Source organism: Plectropomus leopardus, chromosome 23 (genome assembly GCF_026936395.1).
Source record: "Plectropomus leopardus strain MGB_pleo_1.0 chromosome 23, ASM2693639v1, whole genome shotgun sequence".
NCBI classification, from domain to species: Eukaryota; Metazoa; Chordata; class Actinopteri; order Perciformes; family Serranidae; genus Plectropomus; species Plectropomus leopardus.
The window spans coordinates 18,618-26,581 of NC_142198.1; the positions used below are offsets into that span (position 1 = coordinate 18,618).

At 39.3% G+C, this 7,964-nt stretch overlaps 1 pseudogene; it reads left to right on the plus strand.

Moving 5' to 3' along the window:
* Positions 1-205: 205 nt before the first annotated feature.
* LOC148185570 (uncharacterized) lies at positions 206-7,743 on the plus strand (annotated as a pseudogene).
* Positions 7,744-7,964: the final 221 nt, after the last annotated feature.

The following is a 7,964-nucleotide window of genomic DNA, read 5'->3' on the forward strand; positions in this document are numbered from 1 at the left end:
ACTTTTGTCCTGATAGCCAACTTGCAGTTGAAGTCGCTCAAGGTATTGCTGAGGTAAGACTGTTTTTTTTAAATTATCCACCGTACATGATCACAGTTTTTTTTAAAGTGTATAAATGAATGATACCCCTATAAAAACCTAATCACGGGTAAGCATAGAAACACGTAGGCTATCACATGGTTGTGCTCAAGGGTGTAGGTGTAGATAATAAGCTAGCTTTTGAAGACTGACTTTGTGCCATCTTTTCTTGGATGAATAATGCAATATAAAACTCTGTTAAACACTCAACTCTCACCTGCTCCCATAGTCCATAACGTTACAAAGGAAAGCACAACAGGACTGACACTAATGTTTTAATTGTCATAATCATCACAATCTTTCCATGCAGTTTGTGACTCTATGTATTATGCATTCTATAGAGTTCACATGTTGGGCACCACAACTTATTGAACATATAGTATATTCTCTCCTCTCCCCACAGACTGGAAAATCTTTTGGCCGAAAAATGATGACTGGACATCTCTCCACAAAAGGAGTTAAAGCTTCAGAGGGCAGAGTGGGCAAAATTTTGAGAAGTGTTCATCAACCCTATCACACTGAAAGACAGCGAGCAAGATCAATTAGTATTGTCTTTTTCTGCATTTTAATCAAACATGGACTCTACCATTACAGGATTTTTAAAATGTATTTATTTTTTATATTTTAGGGTGCCAAAAATCTGAACCCTGTACCCAACAATGCTGAATATATGGGCCACAAGCTGCATGTCGATCAAAATGAAAAGCTTGTTATGTTTGGGGTGACCCATGTTATGGCTATCGATGGTTTCAGTAAGAAGGTTGTCAGTCACTCCACCATGCCAGTAAAGAACAACATCATCATTTATGAAGAAGTGTACAGGTAAAATAATGTAACTAGTGTTTTATTGCTATAGTGTAACTATTGCTATCATTCAATTTTGACAAAAATATTTTTTTGTGCCTTTGTTTTATAAATGGTCACTTTAGGGATCTATGGGTTAATACTGTTTAACTCTCCTGTTGTCCTCTTGGGTCAAATTGACCCAATCTATTTTGACTGTTCTTTCCTTCCTCCATCCGCCTTCCCCTGCATCCCTTTTTCCTCCTTTCATACCTCCTTCTCCCTTCCCTCCCGCCTTCTTCTTTCTATCCTTTCTTTTTTCCTTCTTTCCTTGCTTCATTTCTTTCATCTCACCTTCCTCTTTTATCCTTCTTTCATTCCCTCCTCCTTCCCTCTTTCCTTCATCCCTTTCCTTCTTTATTTCATCCTTCTTTCCTTTCCTCCCTTCCTCTCTTTTTTCCTTCTTCCCCTAACAACAGGAGAGTTAATTTGATATAAAAGGTCATATTTTTTGTTTGTTTATTCTCAGACCTGCTGTGCTTTCCTATGGACTATGGGACCAGGTCAGAGTTGACTGTGGGAGAGAGTTTTACCTGATGTTATTCATCCAGGAAATGCTGGCAGAGCACAGACACAATCTTCAAAGGCAGCCCTACATTCAGACACCTTCTACAAGGGTAAGTGTGTCAAGCTGTCCTGGTGTCTTGGATTTATGCATACTTCTAATGAGAGCATGCAGACTGACACTGTCCTTAAAACCGACACAGAACCATGTGATAGAGAGAATGTGGGTTGAGGTGAATGCGCGAGTCAACTACCCATTGAAGACGGCTTTGGTACAGCTGTTGGACCAGGAAGAACTGGATATGGAGGACAACTTATCAAAGTATTGCATATCAAACCTCACCTGCCAGATGGCTAGGATTGGCCTCACAAATGTCGTAGAAGCATGGCACACAGCATCCCTGGTATGATTCTGCTAGAGATCCAATTATGTTTTCAGCTCCCATCCAATCCCAGAATTTGGATCTCTGCCAATACTGACACAAGAGCTTTTTTTTCTTGAATATAGAATAGTTTTGCAGTTCAACTGTATTCTCAAAAACAGATGGGCCTCGAAACATCTGAACAAGAATAAAATAACACAAAATTACGTTCAAATTCAGTATTGACAACTCTAAAATGCTGATGATTGCTCAAACAATTTTGCCATTCAAGTTTTGACCCATCACTGTAATTCCTTCAATCTCACTACTCATTGCCCTGTCTTGCAGGTAAGGGAATCCCAAATGAGCTGGCTAAAGAAGGGTGTCCTGCCAAACTTCCCGAGGATCTCCTGCCTGTTGGTGGTGTTGCAGCTGATCTATATCAGCAGGAGTTGGGATCCGCCTTGAAAAGAGAATCCATTTTTGGATGTGTCCCTTTCACCTCTGAAGAAGCTCAACAAATGGCTGAAACTGAGTTTAATTCCCACTTTGACTTGCTGTCACTACACCAAAATGTGGTTAACAATAACTATGGCCCTTTCAAAGATGCAGTTAAGTGTCTTATTGCAATCACCAGAAGATGTGTGTGACCTGTTACAGTGAAATGCATTGTGAATTTTTTTCTTTAGAAAAGTATTTATTTCACACAGTAAAAGCTCTGTTAAACAGTACACTGAACTGTACATAAAGTGCACTACAAATTTTAAAATAAACAAATGGCACTTACAATCTCACAGTTCTCAAAGTTCTTTTTTGTTCATGTAACCAAGTTGTGCTCAAAATCAGATATACTGTACAGACTGTACCATCTGAATCAGTTTTTAACTATTCCCTTTATAAACTTACATGGAGGACAGCCTTTTCAAATATTGTGTACAAAAATCAGACCTCCAGAACTCCTAAAATGTTTTATGGACTGAACCCAACCGTAACATGGTGGTGTGTAGATATTTTTTGCGTGAACTTCAACCTGGGAGTCAAACACTTAAGGTAATTTTAACTACTTAATTGAACTTATTTTGAAGAGGTAAATTGCAGTTACCAACATTAAACATGGTTGTGAATTTAAACAGGTAAAACATAAGTGACTTAATGCAAACAAGAGGTAGCTGATGTGATTTAACATTTAGTGCAAACCAGAATAGGTTACTACTCTTCATGGAAAGCTGCAGACAGTAGCTGTGTCCCAATTCAGGGTCTGCATCCTTCGGAGGCTGCAGCCTACGCGGCCTTCGGAGGCGCCTCCGGAGGAGGCTGCATCAACGGTTGTTAATTGGGACGGTCTAGCCTTCGGAGGATTTCCTGGTTACGTCACGAGATATTCCCGCCCTTACCCTACGTCACAAAGGAGTTCTATTGTCAAGGCTCGCGCTCGCGGGAGAGAGAAGAGGGACAACTCAAAAACGAAAAGAAGTTATGGAGCCTGAGCTAATCGTTTTTTTTATTTTTAATTTTTATTTTGCTGGAGGAAGAGGAGAAGCACCTCCGTCAGCGCCAGCGTCGGCGGCTGATTTATCTCCGGCTGAGAGCGGACCATGGAGAGGTAAACCTGTTATTTTAACCCAAAGCAATGTTATCATTAGCTAGATAACAGTTATGCTAGTTAGCAGTAACTAGCATACCTGTATACATTTATTACCAAGAAGTGACAATAACGCTAATTATAGAAACTATTGTGATGTCTTTTATAAGGGTTTTTATTTGTTTGTTCATTAAATAAAGAGCTGAGATGTCAGGCTACAATATTCAAATGTACATTGATGTCCAATATTGTTTAGTTAATGTGCAGTACATTACTTTCTACAATGTATTGTGCTGTATTTGTTTCATTTTATTTCTAATAATTAATATATTCCAAATTAATAAAGTGACTGATAACCTGATGTTGATCATAAGAAAGATCAAGTGATCAAGACAGATCTTTCAAGTGGATAGACAGAATAAGCATTATCTATCTAAGCTATGAAATTAACTAAAAGATCTCGTTAACTCAAATTAAATAGCTTTTGTTGAGATAATCATTTTTTATCCCCTGTTCTCCTCCTTTCCCAATTCAGACCAGACCCCTGTACTGCAGGATAAACCTGGCCGTCCCTGTGCTGGACAGGTTTTTTGGGCAGGGTGACACCAGGCAGGACTTCAGGCTGAGCAGAGAGTCTCTGGCAGTGCTGCTGGACCTTCTCCACCAGGAGCGGAGACACGGATGGGGTGCCACAATAGAGACCTTGGTGTTCCTCTTCTGGCTGGCGAGTGGGGCGTCATACAGGGTGGTCTCCAGAGTGTTTGGGATGCCTCGCTCCACTGTCCACCGCATCGTCCACCGAGTTACTGAGGAGGTGGTGGCGATTCGCCACAAGGTCATTGAGGTGTATTATGCTCTGTTTGCTTATCTTGAGGTCAGAGGTCTAGGAATGATTACGTCTCGGAGTCAGATGAGTAAAATATTGATACTAGGCTTACATGACATGGACTGTGGCCCTTGGGGGTTATTTTTGTGATTAAAATACAATAGGTGAGGAATGTTTACTGATGAATGTATAGATGCTTGTACCTATATAAGAAGATATGCATGAGTTGTAAGAGAGAGATTCACATTGTCCTGGAATCTTCTCCCAGGCAGACCATGGTGCCTGGTGGATGCTGAACTTTGTTGTAATAAATTAATTCTTATGCAACCAAGTCGGTGTCAGCGGCGGTTCCTTCATCAACTACACATCATTGCTACTTAAGAAACAACGACAGATTTGGCGTCACGAACAGGATCTGTTGTGTCCTGCAGCACTGCCGACAGCTTCAACGCACTCGCTCCCATGTTACGCTTCACTAATAGGTGAGTATTTCCTCGTCAAATTAGCATGTTGGTTTGTTCGTTGAAGCTGAGGATTTTGCTGCTGGTCACACTGTAAAGATTCTTTGTGCTGGAGTACTATGATGTGTTGATGTTGGAGTGACTTCCGTGTCTAAATTTAATTTTGCATCAGAAGTGTTGCAATAAGGGGGATATAGGTACAAGAAGAATAAATAAGAAATGAGAGATAAAGGAAATATAAAGGAATATTGAAGAGAAAAGAGAAATAAGGAAATGAGAAAAGAGAATAGAAATAGAAATATGTAATAGAGAAGAAGAATAGAAGAAGAAAAGAAGAAAAAGGTTAAAATTAAAGTCAAAGTGTAGAATAAGTGGAACTATTACGTTTGTGTGCTAAATAACCATGCAAGATTAACGAAGTCAGGGCCCACGACTCTTAACGGTAAGACATGTGTAAATTAGTGACTGCGTGATAGTTGACTTTGAGGAATAGTCGAATTGGAATAAAGAGTTAAAATAGTAGGCCTGGCGCCAGGCGAGATTAGGACGTTAAAGTCCTAAAGGCTCAATTAGGATGTTTAAGTCCTAAAGGGTTAAAAAGAGAAGAGAAAAGAGAAAAGAAAAGAGATAAAGGAATAAAGTGACGATGAGTGAAAATAGAAGTAATAAGAGAAAATAGAAGTTGAAGTTTGAGTAGAATAAGATGAAAAAGGGGCTGAATGAGCCTAAGAGTAAAAAGCATGCATGCATTATGAGGAAATTTGTTAGTTGAAGAGTTGTTTTTTGAGAAGCTTGCTCTAAGTGAGAAGTTTTCTTGGAAAATAAGATCAATTAAGAGTGAGAGAGCTCAGGTAGGAATAAGTCGACTTAAAGAAAGAAGTTTAGGATTAGTGTTCATGTCTTTGGAAACGTTAGTTGGTTTTGTGTTTTTGTTTGATAGGCGGCTGGTCCGTGCTTGTATCTGTATCTGGGGGTGTGTGTGTATGAGGTTTAGTGCGCAGAAGGTTGTGGGATATCCGTGAGCAGGTATAATTGATACATATATAAGGTAGAGGTTTATATTAAATATATATGGTGATTGAATAGAGGAGATTTAGAAACTTATAAGGAGGGACTTTTGTCCCTTCAGTGTTAAAAATTACATGAGCCCTTGTTTTGATAAGAGGACTTTATAAATGAATGGATAAAACCTATGAGCCCTTTTTTTTAGGGGACATTTGTAGATTTGATAAAATATATGAGCCTCGAAAAGGGACTTTCTACATATTTGATAAAAATATATGAGCCATGGCTAAGTGTCCCCACTTAGCGAGGACTTTTTGTATATACAAGCACGAACCAAGAATATAAGAAGGTCATGAGTTATGCATGATAGTTGAGTTCAGGAGTTCACTCTCTGATGGTCAGTGCATACTGGAAGCTCTTGCTAGTTCCAGAGGTGGAAAGGGGGGTGGAGTCACCCGTAGAAATTGCTTTTTCAGATAAGAGGAGGAGTGGTGAAGGTGTTTTCCTCTCTTCTTGTTATGTGAAATACAGAATGGATGATCGGATTTTAGTTTAATAAATAGCTAAACAATAATATCTAAAGACATTTGAGTTGGCTATTGACTAAACTCAATAATCACAATTTAAATTTAGGAGAGAGTGGGAGAGTAATCTGATCGATTATAATAGATTCATGTTAGATCTTTGGGACAGTATAAATAGATAAATAAAAAGTATGTTGTGACAGAGTAAGTTGACTCTACATTGGTAAATAATGTGTGTAAACTACATTGAATTACTTGGAACATATATAAGATATTGAACTGTTGTTTTGCTCTCTCTTTTAACCATGATGTATGAGAAATGGGGAAGATCTGAGAAGACGGAGTACATCTGAAATTGGATCCCCTAAAGAGCAGACAGAAAACCTCTGATCTTGCTTTCCACATACAGGGGTCTGCTGGTGACAGAGCGCCTAGATTCGGCATCCAGTTTGACCAAGGCCAGTGCGATTTTGTAATTTGATAGGTGTGTTACAAGAATATTATATGAGGACTTAGTGCTGCGTCTTTGCCTTTGTGTTTATAGGCTTCTGGTTTCCTTTGGAGTTGGCAAATTTATTTGGCTGTTGATTTGTTGTGGTAGTACGGTGCCTTTAAGCATTTTTGATTAGTTTGTTTTGATCTGAAATACAATAGCAGAGGGAAGTTGTTAGAATGTCAAAAATGGATACCAAAATTAAGAAAGTAATTACTCCTGTTGAAGTAGTACAGAAAAATAATCCTCTGGTTAAAGGTATAGCAGAAATTTCAGGTAAATGGAGTAAGCGATGGCCTGACATTGAGCAGCCTTGGCCAGTGGAAGGACCTTCAACCCAGAAGTAATTAAAACAATGCAAGTGCTTGTGGCCACATATAATGCAGGCCAAAAGAAAGGAAGAAAGGACAGAACGTAAAGAAAAAGGAAAGAGAGTTTGGTATTCTGCAGATGTTTGAGAATGAGGGACAGAAATTGTTAGCAGCTGCAGAAGAAAAAAGGAAGAGGAGTACAGAAGAAATGGAGAAAAGTGTAAGACGGACAGAAGATTTAATGGTAAAAATTAACGCACCCTTCTCACATACAGTCTCGGTAAAAAGCCCTCCACCTTATGGGAAGGAGGTACAGTATACTGATGTTTATCCTCAGCTGCCAGTGATCAGTCAGGAGGGTAATTATCATATTACGGATGAGAATGAGCGAATTATAGAGACGGGAAAGGCTAGAACAATTATAGAAATGTATCCCAGCTCCAAAACTAAAAAGAAGAAGGCACTTTTAAAGGGCCAGTACAAGAAAAAGCCTAAAGAGAAGACAGTAAAGGATGATAGTCAGAGTGATTCGGATGAGGTCTTTGGTGGGTATGACTCAGCGGTAAGACGGATACTGGCTAAAGCAGAAAAAAAAGGAACCAAGACATTGAGAAAAATGGATCCAGGGAAGGATAGCACAACTGAGAGTGAGAATGGAGACAGTGATTCTGAGGATGAGCGTTCTTACCCTTCTAAGTATCTTGTTCAGTCAGGATCTGGTTCGAGGAAGATGAAGAGATACAGGAGGTTTTGAAAGTTGTTACACAAGAAGAATGGATCAATGTCTGGCGGACATAGATAAATCTACTGATCCAGATATTCAAAAAGCATTGGAGGATGAATTGAAAGAGTTGCGGATACAAGTGACAGAGTTGCGAAAGAAGGATACCGTTAAAGGGTCCACTTCCAAGTATGGCTTACGTTCAAAGAAGGATAAGAAGTCTGATAAGATGTGTCCGGTGATTGTTCGGGGAC